This window comes from Equus quagga, chromosome 20, assembly GCF_021613505.1.
Source record: "Equus quagga isolate Etosha38 chromosome 20, UCLA_HA_Equagga_1.0, whole genome shotgun sequence".
NCBI lineage: Eukaryota > Metazoa > Chordata > Mammalia > Perissodactyla > Equidae > Equus > Equus quagga.
The window spans coordinates 11,113,675-11,128,652 of NC_060286.1; the positions used below are offsets into that span (position 1 = coordinate 11,113,675).

A 14,978-nucleotide genomic window follows, 5' to 3' on the forward strand; every position below is an offset into this window, starting at 1 on the left:
ATGCTATGACTTTCTCATTATAGAAGACCAAAAGTGGGAGAAGAATGACAGTGGGAGAGTCTTTGTCTTACCTCAAGCATACAGCTAAACTAAAATGAACGTGTTCAGTTAAGATTGTTAATGAACCATGAATGAGTTTTAAATTTTTATTATTTTTATGGCTGGTTATTTATATTATATCCCTTAAAAGAGATATCCAACCCCATTAATACCTAGAGCCAGACTAAATTTGCCTGTAGAAAAAAAAATATACGCAGACCATCAAACTGTAAAAACATACCAATGTTATTAAATGACTTAAGTCAACATTCCATAAGGTAGTTTTTAACATTGTTTTTATAATTTTCAAATATAATTGATTGTAATATCTTGATTAGTGGTGAAGGTAGAAAAATACAGTTTGTAGCTTCTGTATTATATCTTTTGTCTCAGACCTTAGCTGTGTTGGGACAGTGACGGGAGGGAGATGGAGAGAGGCGGAGGATCATAGCAGTGGTGGATGAGCCTGCTTTGTTTGGAGGTGAGGGAGGTTTCTTCTTAAGTTTTTCTCTCTCCCCCCACTCCTTCTCCCTGTTTGTCATCCTCCCTCTCCCAACAGTGGTAGGAAATGTGGGATTTGACCATCTTTACAGGATTTTTTTTTTCTTAGAGTTCTTAGATCGTTTCTAGGTTAAACATTAGCTTTTATGTAACAATAGGTTTATTATAATAATTTCATTTCCTTTTGATGCAGTAGGCAAGAGACTAGAAGAATTTCAGTTGGTGTAGGGTTTAATATTATTTATTAAAAAATGATTTTGTAACTCCATGTAAAAAGTGATGGGGAGAGGCTGGCCCAGTGGCCGAGTGGTTAAGTTCACGCTCTCTGCTTTGGCGGCCTGGGGTTTTGCCGGTTGGAATCCTGGGTATGGACATGGCACCGCTCATCAAGCCATGCTGAGGCAGCCTCCCACATGCCACAACTAGAAGGACCCACAACTGAAAATATTCAACTTATGTACTGAGGGACTTTGGGAGAAAAAGGAAAAATAAAATCTTTAAAAAAAAGTGGTAAGGGAGATGTTGGTTCATTGTTAAGGGTCCTCTATCAGTCACATTATTGTTCTACCTAATATTTAATGTATCATAATCCCCTCTTCCAGTTTCCTGGAATGCGTTCTCATGCCTCCTCTGTTATTTCTGTCTTCATTTATGGAGTTTCTAACTACAAGGAATTGGTTTTTATTTTATTTTATTATTTTTTTTGGTGAAGAAGATTGGTCCTGAGCTAACATCTTTTGCCAGTCCTCCTCTTTTTGCTTGAGGAAGGCTGTCCCTGAGCTAACATCTGTGCCAGTCTTCCTCTACTTTGTAAGTGGGACGCCACCTCAGCATGGTTTGATGAGTGTTGTTTAGGTCCGTGTGCCCAGGATCCAAACTTGTGAACCCCAGGCTGCTGAAGTGGAGTGCGTGAACTTAACCACTACACCAGTGGGCCAGTCCCCAGGAATTGGTTTTTAGAACATCTTTTCACCTTCTTTGTGTGCCTCATTGTAGTAACATAATGTAAAAAAAAAATGTTGTGTCCATTAAAGAGAACTTTTTTTCTTGCTGAGGAAGATTAGCCCTGTGCTAACATCTGTGCCAATCTTCCTCTGTTTTGTTTGTGGGTCGCTGCCACAGCAGAGCTGATGAGTGATATAGGTCCGTGCCCAGGATCTGAACCTGCAAACTCTGGCCTGCTGAAGCAGAGCACACGAATGTAATCACTATGCCACTGACCTGCCCAGAGAGCTAACTCTTAAGGTAAAATGAACAGCAGTGTTCTCCATTCATGGGAGTATTTATTGTTGGTAGATTTAAGCCAATTATTGTGAAAAGTTCACAAGGACGAATTGCGTGTTTGATAATTAAGACCCTAATTGTTTGGGATCTGACTGATTCAATTTCTTTAATACATGGAATTGTACTTGTACCTGAAAGAGAGAGATATTCAGTAGAGACTGTTATGTTTTTCATGTCTTGAGTTCTTTGAATAACTGCTTAAATCATTAAGTTACCAAATGTCAAAAGATTGTAATTTTGGGAAAACCTATTCTTTAAAATTACCACTTAAGCCAGGGTAAACATTTTGCTTTGTTTTTATAAGTTTAAGATTTTTCTTTCTCTTTTAGAAAGTTTAGTGAAACCCTAGGGCTTAGGAAGGTGGTAATTGAAATTCTTGAGGCCAAAAGGTCTTTCCTTCTTAGCCTGGTAAACTGAGCCTCAGCAGCATGAGAAATGTAGGTTTACTAAGTAATCCTGACTGCTTCCTGTGACATAATTACAGACATCTGGGCCTCCATGAATTAAAACTGTTTATTTTTAAGGCCCATGTTTTTAAGGTTCAAACTGTAGAAGTATCAGTTTCATACTGCTCATAGGTGTAATGCATTCATAGGATGAGAGGCACAATGTTATTTTTAATTTGTAAGTAAACAAACAATATGCTCAATGCTGAGTAAGCTGAAGAGATGTATACATAGTAAGGATGCACAAATAATAAACTAAAGAAAATATGCAATGAAGAATGGTTCCTTTTAATAAAAAGACTCTTAGTGTTTAAATTATAATGGACAGAGATATCATGAAAATGAAATGGCCGAAGAATTCTGTTTTGGAGCAATTTGTCAGGCCAGGTGACAGATAAATGAGCACGTCCTCTGTTCTGTAACTGTCTGCAGAGGCTTAGAGCAGTGAAGATCCTCCCTGAAGGAAGTCATGATCAATAACTAAAGTGTTTGCACAGGAATTGTGCGCCGTTCCTGTGTGTATGTTTGTGCAGTACCTGCTCCTTTCTGTTTCTGTGGCAAATGTAAGGTTGGAAAGTAAGGTACCTAACTTTAGGGAAATCTGAAGGGAAAAGGATCTGAAGTTTGGAAAAAAGCTGTTTTTTTTATGTTTTAATGATAACTTTTGCACTTAATTTCCTTAGAGTCTATGGACTTAAAGCTAAAATCTGAGTTCCTATTTAGTAATTTCTTGAATAGTTTTGTTAAAGTATAAGTTATATGCCGTTAAATTCGCAGGTCAAGTTTTAGTACATAGATACAGTTGTACAACAGTTATCCATTTTAGAACACTTTCATCCTCCGAAAGCCTCCCGTTTGCCTGTTTGCCCAGTCCCTGCCCCAGCCCCAGGCAACCACTGATGTGCTTTTTGTCGCTGTGGTTTTGCCATTTCTAGAAATTGGACCGTAAGGGAATCATACAGTATCTAGTCTTTTGTGTCTGGCTCCTTTCATTCAGTATAATTGCGTTCATTAATTTGAATGAACGGATAAAGTAGAACAGCTTTCAACTTGGAGTCAGGAGACTTGGATACCAGCTCTGCCTCCAAACGTGTGAACTTGGGTACACCGCTTGTCCCTTCTGGGTCTCTGTTTCCTTCTCTAGAAAATGAATTGTTTTGATTTTTTTCTATTCTGATTATCGTAGCTGGGTAGATGTTCACTGACCTTTTCCTAGAATGTATCTCAACTTTTCCCCTTAAGTATAGTCACTGTGTTTTTTTTCTTCTGAGTCAAAACGCGGCTTATGGTCTAACAGATCACTTAGCAATGGACAAATTTGGAACTGTCTTGAAGAATCAAGATGGCTGATTAAACTTTTCTTGGGCATTTCTTAGTTCATGTGTATAGCTTTGAGAATAGGAATAATCTTAAATGCTGAGTTAATAATAAAGATTTTTGAAGAGAATAAAGGCAAAGTTGAATAATTCTCAGAGTTAGAGCTTCAAAAATGATTGAAGCTTCTTATGAACATATGAAAAGAGTATGCTTTTTAGTTGTTTTTTTTTGTTGTGGGAGTAGAAGTTGGGGTGAAGCAATTTTAGTTAAGTTTGAGCCAAGTTAGGCTCAAGGCAGGCAAATGGAATTAGACTGTTTTTCAAAGAAGAACCAACAGAAATGTATGGCTGCCATTGGGAAGACTGTCCTAGGGCTCATCAGGAGACAAAGCTGACAGGTAACATTCAGGTAACAAATTAGGAAAAAAATACATATACAGGGAATTAAAAAATAGGAGTGTTCGTGTGTATATGGATGTGCTTGTAACAGGAGTAGATAAGTGACTGAGTAGGCTGGTGTCAGGTATATGCCAATGGGGTAGTGTTCATTTTCAGTATAGTATAAAAGAAGGGCATTGAATGACAACTAGCTGAATTTAAAAATGAGAGTGCTGTAATTACTTTCAAATATTCAATAATTTGACTCTTAGAAACCATCAGTGCTTCTTACGTTACCTGTAATAGTAGGAAGTATGACTATAAAGTGATTGAACTTTTATTTTTACCCAAAATATAAGAACTGTGTGAGAGTGCCAGCCTGGTGGCGCAGTGGTTAAGTGTGCATGTTCTGCTTCAGTGGCCCGGGGTTCGCCAGTTCGGATCCTGGGTGCGGACATGGCACTGCTTGGCAACCATGCTGTGGCAGGCGTCCCACATATAAAGTGGAGGAAGATGGGCACGGATGTTAGCTCAGGGCCAGGCTTCCTTAGCAAAAAGAGGAGGACTAGCAGTACTTAGCTCAGGACTAATCTTCATCAAAAAAAAAAAAAAATTGTGTGAGAGGTAACCCCTAGAGCAGACACTATGGAGGAGGAGAATGTAGCTATAAATACATTTTTTTTTTTGAGGAAGATTAGCCCTGAGCTGACCACTGCCAGTCCTCCTCTTTTTGCTGAGGAAGCCTGGCCCTGAGCTAACATCCGTGCCCATCTTCCTCCACTTTATATGTGGGACGCCTGCCACAGCATGGTGTGCCAAGCGGTGCCATGTCTGCACCCAGGATCCGAACCGGCGAACCCAGGCCGCCGAGAAGTGGAATGTGTGCACTTAACTGCTGCGCCACTGGGCCAACCCCTATAAATACATTTTAATGATGGTGTCAGTACAGCAGCATAAGAATATTTGTTTTATGCTGTATAGTAACACTTTTTGTTCAAAAGTGGTATTTCTAATTTAGGTAAACAACTTCGTGATAACCAGAGCTATCCCCAAATCAAACATATTTAATGATTGAACATTTGTCACTTTTGACAATGATGTAAAAATTGTGTTAAGACTTTAAAGGTGTTCCAAAAGTTGGATCCCAAAGCTTTGTGTGCAATGGCAGTGTTCTAGGGTTAAGTATAGAGCTTTTTAAGGTGACTATTTTTACGGCAACAATATTCTTTTGAATGTGTGCTATGCCATATTTTAAATGTCCCACTGAATTGGTAATACATATAAAGTACCTAACTATGAATTATATAATTGGAAAAATTTCAGTGTAAAGGAAAAGAGACACTTCTTTCTATAACTGCTGAAGCTTCAAAATATTAAAGATGATCATTATTCATATTTTCCCAGGGAATTTTTATTTTTAATCTAATAATAAATGAGCAGCTGTCAGAAGATATAGCCGTTTCTAAGTTTAGAACTCCTATTCTTTTTGTAGTTCTCTCAAATACTTTAAGAAAATAAATATTAAGGATTTCTTGAGTAATCAGATACTTCTTTGATATTTAAGCAAAGCATCAGAGCCAGACGAGAACCATATTAAAGCAGTAAAAATGATTAATTTAAAAGTTTTATAACATACAGAGAAAAAGTGGAGTAATACACAATGGAAAAGAAGACCTACAGAACATCATTACCTCAGATCAGATATAGAAGACTGTCTCTACAGAAGAAAGACAATCAAATCAAATCAAATCAACGAGAGAATTGTGTCCTGCTGGCTAAGTGAAAATGAAATGAACAATTAATTAGAAAGTATGCTCCAAAATGCTGGCTTATATTGTTGACAATTCTTTTCTACTTTCTTCCTACAGGGGCTATTTCAGACCTTTTCTATCCCCTTCCTAGCCCCCCAATTCCAGTATACTGCTCTCAGACTTTGTAGGTCATTTCAGTTCCTTTTTCTTTTTTTTTGGAAAAGAGTAAGAAGATTAAGACCATCAGACAGAAGCTTCTTCCTTTTTGCTTTTCTTTATCTCTAAATCATGTAATTTTCCCTCCTCTCTACCGTGTGGTGTCAGGGATGTGTCCTTTAGGCTTTCCTGACTACTTCATGGCTACTTTTTTATCTCTTCTACCTGTTAGAAGATATAGGTTCGTTAGTTAACTCCTTTGTCATTTTCTTTTTTTTTTTTTTAGGAAGATTAGTCCTGAGCTAACATCTGCTGCCAGTCCTCCTCTTTTTGCTGAGGAAGCCTGGCCCTGAGCTCACATCTGTGTACATCTTCCTCTACTTTATATGTGGGACGCCTACCACAGCATGGCTTGCCAGGCGGTGCCATGTCTGCACCCGGGATTGGAACTGGTGAACCCCGCGCCGCCGCAAAGCAGAACGTGTGAATTTAACTGCTGCGCCACTGGGCTGGCCCTCCTTTATCATTTTTATTTCAATCTTTCCTTACAACATCTTTCATGGCTTAAACAAAAAAAGAAAAAAAATCCTGAAACCCAAAGAACACCTTTCCCTATTCTTTCTTCTCTCTTTCCCATTTTTTTTTTTTTTTGTTACCCAGCAGCCCAAAGGAAAAAGCAATATCGGATTGTTTCCATTTGGCTACCTTCTTTTTCACCAAAACTGTTCTCTGTTGTTACCAGTGACCTTCTGAATTGCCAACAGGGAACTTTTTTCAGTCTTAATTCTTGCTTTTTACTTCTTCAGATTTGACACTGTGAACCCCTCTTCCTCCTTTCTCTTTATAACTTTGTAGTCCTCCTGGTTTTCCTCCTGTTCTAGCTGCTCTTCTTTTCTCTTACAGAACTTGTTTCTTAGGTTTTTGCTTACACATTTCTCTTAATCTAGATTCTGTTCCTTGTAATGTTACCTGGTCCTTAGGCTTCAACTAGTGCTTCCTTCAGGTGACTCCCATTCTGTAAGTGCCTGAACTTCAGTTTCTAGCTGGAGAGCTCCTCCTGTGTGTCATGCCATCAACTCAGCATGCCCAAATCTGAGTTTTCTTTCTCCAAAAATGTATTCTTTCTAACTTTCCTTTCTGTCTAATTTGCTTTATCCCTCCCATTGCCCAAACTTGAATTCAGAGTCATCTTTGAATGCCCCATCAGATCCATTCAGTTGTCAGCATGAATTCTGTTACTACAGTGTTTCTCTACTTCATCTGCTCCTTTTAGTTTCATTTTTTTACTGCAGAAATTTAGGTTCTCGTTACCACTAACATATAAATAATCATAATTTGGTAATTGCTATGATAGAGGGAGAAGATGCAGGGGCGGTTCCACTAGGGTGTGATGGGTGGAGATGGCTGTATTGAAAGGAAGTGACATTTAAGCTTAGCATCAAAGAATTAAGTAGGGGCATTCCAGGCAAACACACTGAAGAAAGACTTCTTAGAAGTTTATTATACGTTGTCAACTCTTAAGACTCTTGCTTTAATCCTTCGTGTTTTTCCTATTGGCCTAGCCTCTTGCCTTTCTTCAGATGTTGATGCAGATCAGTGAGTGAACAATGTGAAGCCAGAGTGACACAAAGTAACATCTATCTTTATTAGCTAGCATTAAATTAGTAGAGTGGTAAAATGTAAAGCGGTGAAAAGTGAGCACTACCTGCATTGAAGACTTGAAATCTGACTAAAATTTACATTAAAAGCTGTGTTTAAGGTTCCTGACACTTGGAATGTAAATCTTCAATGGGCAGCTGTTTTTTCAGTCTACTTAGATATAGCTTCATCTTTTGTTTCTACCTCTTTTCACCCATGTGTGATTGCCCTACAGTAGGGCTGGGTAATGTCTTTGTATTAATAGCCACTAATATGGAGAATAAATTAACTGAAGGCCACAGCAAGTAAAGAGATAACTTATTATTTTTTGCTCCCTTTGAGAAACAAAATGTTTTGTGCTTTTAAAATGGGAAGCATTAAAAACAGCAGCAACAGTTCTAAAAAGGCTTAAACAGAAAGGTGACTTACTGACTCTGTAAGTAGGAAGAACACAGGTGGAACAGTCCAGGAACAAACCACATCCAGGAATTTAAGTGATGTCTTCAGGTTCCTCTCCGTTTCCTGACTTCACTTCTTTCTGTGCTTTGGTCTTATTTTCTGCTTATGTTAGACAGCTTCTTTCATGGCAGAGATGCATGGCCTCAGACCGCTAAGAACTTACAGTTTCTGAAGGAAGGCCTTCAGTGGTGCCCATCCTTGGTCTAATCACTGCAGGGAATTCTCATTGGCATGGTTATCAGGACCACATAAAATGAGGGACAGTCAGTTCCCCAAGGGATGAAAATACTATTAACCAGAGAAATGGGAGAAGGAATGTGAAGTAGGTAAAAACAACGTATCGTCATTATAGAAGAGGAGGAAAGAAAAGAAAGGAGTGGCAGACAGGGAAAGAGAAATGCATAAATAGGAAAGAGAAGCAGGTGAAGGGAAGGGAACTAGTTTTAGTTGAGGATTTACTGTGTGGTAAGCCTTGTGTTAAGCATTTTATATTTTATCTCCACAGCTCACTGGAGGCACCTGTATTAACTCCAGAGGATAACCATTTCTACAACTAGTAGTTTTTAAAACCCTTTTCTTTTTCTCTCATTCTTTTTTCATTTTGGCATACTTCCTTTATTTTTCCATACATTAAATTTTAAAAAAAATTTTTAAATTTACATGCAGTAAAATTCATAGTTTGTCATGTATAATTCTATCGATTTTGACAAATGGATAGAATATGTATCCACCACATTATCAAGACACAGAGCTGCTTGTGCCCCTTTGTGATTCCCCTCTCCCTGCTATCTCTAGTGCCCTCGTTAACACTGGTCTATTCTCCATGGTTATCGTTTTACTTTTTCCAGAATGTTATATAAATAGAATCATGGTTATGTAGACTTTTGGGTCAGGCTCTTTCACTTAGAAAATGCATTTGAGAGTCATTCGTGTTGGTGCATGTATCAGTAGCTTGTTCCTTTACATTGCTAAGTAGTAGTCCGTAAGAGGGATGCACCATGGTTTGTTTATCCATTCATCTGTTGAGAGATGTTTGGGTTGTTTCTAGTTTTTGGCAGTTATGAATAAAGCTGCTGTAAACATTTGAGAATAGCTTTTTATATGAACGTGTGTTTTCATTTCACTTGGGTAAATACCTAGGAGTAGGATTGCAGAATCATATGGTAAGTGTATGGTTAATTTTATAAGAAACTGCCAAAATTTTTTCCAAAGTGGCTATACTATTTTGCATTCCCACTGGCAATGTATAAGAGTTCCAGTTGCTCTACATCCTTGCTAGCACTTGACGTTGTCAGTTTTTAAAAATTTTTACTAAAAGAAGTAGGTATCTATCATTGTGGTTTTAATTTGCATTTTCCTGATGACTAGTAATGCTAAGTATATTTTCATGTGCTTTAAAATATTACCTTTTTCTTTAACATTTTGATAATACTTAATCTGCTTTTTAAAAAGTGAGTGCAGTTTTGTTTTGAATACAGAGTCGTAAATGGCCTTGACAGGGCCTTTGACAAGTATTTGAATTATAGCTGGTACATCACACAATTGAGAGGACACCATTCACATTAAAAAAAAAAATGCTCTCTGGAGTTGCACAGTGCAGCAGTCCTGACTACATATTTACAGCCATTATCTAGAAGATTTATCAGTGTTTAGCTTCCTTCGAAAACTTGAGTACTATCAAATGATGCATTTAAAAATCATTTTTCAGTATTTCTCTGAAATGAAATTTTGTCCAGGAGCAGGTTCTGAAGAGATGCCTATGGGCAATATGTCTTATGGATCAGACTTGGGAGACAGACAGACCTATTTCAGATACTCAACTCCACTATTTACTGCGTGAGTGACCTTGGGTATCTTATCTAGCTTCTTTGAACCATTTCTTTATCAGCAAAACAAGGTTGATAATATCTCCCTTTTGTGAATGTGGTAAGAGTTATTAATAATGCATGTGAAACACCTGACACAGAGTAGATGACCTCAATTTGCAACTGCTTTTGCATCTATTTCTTAGCACTGCTTAATACTGATTACCTAAAAGGCATATCCAACAAAGGCTTAGGGTACCAGCAAAGGAGAGGAAAAAGAATTTGAAAAAAAAAATTAAAAGCACTTAATATTTAAAAAAAAGTTTGAAGTATTAATCAGGAAATAAGAATTTTATTGGACTAACTTAATCTTAGTATAGTATTTAATAGAGTTATACTGTATAAGTATGCTGTATAAGTGAAGGTTACTCTTCATTTCCGGACTTCACTCTATATTTTCTGTACCTGGGGCCTCTAAAGGTCTTAATTTGGTCCTACCATCACCACTCCTGCCACCACTGTATCATGCCTGTGTTAAAGAAAGACTTTGTGAAATATATCACCTAATGTTTAGGGTCTTAGAAATGCAATTTATATGTTTGAGACAGGAAAATATGTGAGTGGATACTAGTTGACATCATTAGTTCTGTCCAGTAAAGTGAGAATATTTGAAGTCCCAGGACATTTAATGATTTTGTTAAACCTTATAATTTCTTCATGATTATTCTTGTGATTCCATAGGGATTACAGTAAAATCCTTAAAACAGCAAGGAAGGAGAACCAGGGAGATTAGTTCTGCTTTGTGGATATGAGGAGAGAGGTTTACCAAACAGTGGAGTGGTAATGGAAAAGAGGAGTTTAGGCTTGTTTTCTGGACCTGTGAAGTAACTGAAAAGTCTTAACTGTAGAAGAGTGATGGTGTGATTTTGTTCTTTGCTTGTTTTTAAACTCTTTCTCTACCTTAGTGTTTTCTGTTTGTTAAACATGTTGGTTTCATACGTCTGTATAGTAAGGAAGTTTCACAACTCGAGCCAAATTATTTTGGTGCACACTTTTGTTATTTCTCAAATGGACTTTTTTTGGGTAATAATAGGAAGAGTAGGAAATACTCTAAGAAGTAGATTTAAAGGTCCTTCTCCTCTTTCTCCATTTCTTCTCTCTCAGGTAAGTAACACATCAAAAATATTTCATTCTAGCCATTTTGTACCTTGAGATTAGAGAAGGAAAGTTTGCGTTCACATCTCCTATCTTCGTCTACCTTTCTTGCCTTTGACCTGTTATGACAGAGTCTCTGTTTTTCTCAAGTTAACAAAACCTAGATATTTAGTGGGCACTAGCTCTACTTGCTGAAAGACTAAGTTTCTGAGGTTCTCTTGCAGCTAGGTATAACCTTATGAAAAGGTTCTGATCAGTGATATGTAGGTGGAAGTATGCGATACTTCCCGAAATTCTATTCAAAGGAAGAGATGTACCCTTCTTATCTTTCTCTTCAGCTGCCAGCTTTAGCCCATGAGGACAGGGGCTATACTCTAGGGATGGTGGAATGGAGACCTGAACACTACTTTGGTGACATGGTAGAACAGCCCTGGATTCCCTATTTTTCAGATTATTTTACATCAGAGAGAAATAAACTTCTGTTTTATGTAAGCCACAGGTAATTTGGGTTTTTCTGTTTTGTATAGCTGAACCTAGTTAGCCGCCCTCCCCCGTGTCCCCCCCCCCCCCCCCCCCCCCCCCCCCCCGCCCCCCCAAGGGAACTCCCCTTCTGCTTCCTGGTCTGTGATTGAACTCTTGGTGCCATTTCACTCTTCCGCTTCTAAAGCCCTGAAGTCTCTGCTCCCAACATTTTCCATGATATTTGTTCACAGGCAGAGCATTGCAGTTAGAAGCTGCTGTAGATGTTAGTTCTGTAGTTGCTAAAGTTTTAATTAAAGAAACTTTTTAGACAGGAATATAAAAGAACATGTAAGTGCACTTATAGATATTTTATTTGCTAATGAAAAAAATAGAATTTCTAAAAAATAATGTATAGCCGTTATGTCCCCTGCATCCCCCGCCCTCCAGTGGCAGTAGACATAGATTGATTTGGTTAATTAGCCACCAGCTACTCCTCCAGTGATTATATGTAGGTCACTGATAGCCCCTTCTTCTCTGCCTCTTTTGGAGAACTGCTCATACTCTAGTTACATGGTCCAAATCGAAGCTGGTTACCATCACAATTATTGTTTCAAGGATGATTATGTGAGATGAGCAAATTCTAGCTCTGTTCTGGGTTTTTGGAACTGCACCTTGCAGGGAGAGAGGTCCTCTCTAGTCTTGAGATGGTAAGGATGTGGAAAAGCTGGTTTAGGAGAGTCATGCTAATACTCAGAGAGAAGCAGGAATAGAGATGGAGGGAAACAGTCCAACCTTTTCCTCAGAAATCTGGGCTAATTAGAATCACTTTTGTAGTAACTTCTGATAATTTATGGTTGGGACATAATTTTAAGTCAGACTGTGATGGGCACTTGAACTGGAGGGTCAACTGGAGGGTCAAATGAAGGGACAGAAGTTTCTTTAAAGACACATTCCTAAATATAAATAAATATATTTGAGAAAATTTAAAGGATGATAAAAACTATGTTCATTGTCACTTTGAAGAAAGTTCTTGCCTGGTATGAAGTTTGTACGGTCTCACTTATTCAAGCAAATTACTCATTTGATAAACTAGAGTGTTTCTTGGAGAGGAAAAGAAACTACACGTTTTTCTTTATGGATGCAGAGTATTTTTAAAGGAAAAAACCCATGCCCCCTTAAACAACAATTAAAATATGCACGAAAACCTCCTAGTGCTAAGAAACCATTACATACATGCTGAGCATTCTAATTCTGCTCTTTGACCTCTTTACAAATAGAAAATGATCTTACTTTTATTTTAGGAATACTGTACAGAAGAGTTATGAACCAGTGGCTATACTGGTCCTTTGAAGTGTGGGATGGTAAATAATAGAATCTGATTAGGACTTACAAAACTTACTTTTCTGTCCCTGCCATTGGTAATAATATTCTCTTTTACAACTCAATTAATATTTGTATCTCTTTCCTAATGCAAAAAGTATTTATTTTGTGACAGAATCATTTATGGCTTCTTAAGCAGCATCACGTACTTTTCTAAATTAGAGCTAGAGATTTTTCCTAGTGTTTGTTGTTGATAGAACAGTAGGCAAATGAAAGAAAATTTGTAAAGAGTGATCAGAATACTTTTAGTAATGCCTCACTGGTTTAAATGTAAATAGATAAACATCTAGATTGCAGTACAGAGAAAGGAGAAGGCAATGAAGTCAGAAGTTACCTTGCTGAGTATCACCCTAAAGGAATGTTACTCCTAAGAATGAACTAGCTTCTGCGATATTCCAGTTTCCCCCTCCTCATGACAGCAAATTTCCTTTCTGCTTGCTCCTGGGCAACCTTTCCCTGCATTTCTGAACTTTGCCTACTTTTTTAGTGAGAGTATTTTTAGATAGCTTTTCTTTTGTCTTTGACATTCCTGCTCCTGTATTGGGCAATTTCCTAAACTTGTTATGAGTACTGCTGCCCAGACTTGACACGGAGTCACATTTTCTTAGACAATTAGTCACCTACTCTGAATGGGGCACTTTTACTATCTTAGAGGTCTGATTATTCTTTTCTTTGATTAGGCAGTCCAGTAATGTGTTCAGCAAAGGTTTGTTTATTGAGCAACTACTATATGACAGGCACTGTATTAGGTCCTGTTCATGTGGCCAACAGTAACTAAATTTCTTGAGGGGAAGACGCTTAAATCACTGAGTACTAAAGTTTTACTTGTTTATTCATTCTAATTATAATTTTAAACTTCAAACACAAAAATAGTGTATCAAATTCCCATGTACCATCACTTGACTTTAACCTCTGCCCTTTCTCAGCACTTTTTGTAGCATAACCGCAATGCTGTTATCATACCTAAAAAAATTAACCATAATTCCTTAAAATTAACTAATATTCAGTCCATATTAAACTCCCCAATTATGTGCAAAAAGTCATTTTGCGTTTGGTTTGTTTGAATCAGGATTCCAAAATGTCTCCTCACTGTAGTTGGTTGTGTAATGTCTGTTTTAAGTTTCTTTTGATCTAGAATAGTCCCCTCCCCTCTTTTTTCCTCCATGCTGTTGACTTGTTGAAGAAATAAAGTTGTATTTTAGTGGTTTTGTTCTGATAGAATTAAGTTAGATTTGGGATAATTAGCACTTGCTGCAACACATTTGATTTGTATTATTGCCCCTTGATAACCTACTTTTTCAAGCTTGTCAATGAGCTGCAGGAAGTGACTTCCACATCCTAAGTGAATTGTCCAAACACCCATCTTGAGATGCATCCATCCAGAGTTGCTTTTGCTGGGAAAAACTTAACTTCTCTGGTGATTTAAGGTTTGTTTCATTTTTTAATGTCTATGTTTTATGACATCTGTGACTGGTATGTAAGTCACAAGCATTAAAGTTTATTAGGGCCCGTGAAGAATCAAAAAAGGCATGAAGTGAGGTGCCATAGTGAGAATTAGGGGAGAACTATATCGTAGTCCAGTTATCTCATATATTGTAGATGAGCACTACCCTTAATCCTCCTTTACCTGTGCAACAGTTTGTAACAGCGGAATCTTGTAGTAATTATCTTAGACCCAAGGGAACAGAACTAGAACTATGTTTCATAATTCAATCACACCACATCTGCCACTTAAATAAAAGAGGAAAAAGAAAAGAATAAATGTAAGCAAGTTATACAGAAAGAAAGGTATTTTATAGATTCTTAGTAGTTACTTTCTACTTAGTAGTTATTTAGATGATATCCAGGATAAGTGGCAAGATGCTTTTTACAGAGACAAAACATGGACAGGGAACTAATTCATTTATAATTTTTGGAATTGATTCCCTTCCTTGGCATATGGTTGTGGAGTTAAGAGTAGATCAGGATTGTTGAAATAGAGATGTCAGTTTAATTGTAGTTTATAGTACTGCACCTTAGAATAGTGATCATTTTCTCTTTTCGTATATTTGTAGGAAAATATACATATATGTTGATTAGTAATTAAAAAATTTAAACCAAGCTTTGGTTCACAATGGGATTTGTTTAATGAGTAAAATGTTTTAAGCTTAAAAATGAGTACGTTATATTAATATCTCCCTTTTTAAAAAGTCAATAAATTTGAGAGTA

General features: G+C 37.3%; 1 protein-coding gene across 6 annotated transcripts in view; it reads left to right on the top strand.

Annotated features, from left to right (window-relative positions):
• The window catches only part of FUT8 (fucosyltransferase 8), a 273,019-nt gene that overhangs the window by 5,975 nt on the left and 252,066 nt on the right, over positions 1–14,978 (top strand). The window contains exon 1 of one of the 6 annotated variants that reach the window (XM_046647854.1): positions 1,771–1,785. The exons of the other annotated variants lie outside the window; for them this stretch is intronic. The gene's annotated coding sequence lies outside the window, so the exon portion shown is untranslated. Of the gene's footprint in view, positions 1–1,770; positions 1,786–14,978 lie in introns of those variants that run through there. 6 annotated transcript variants of the gene reach the window in all.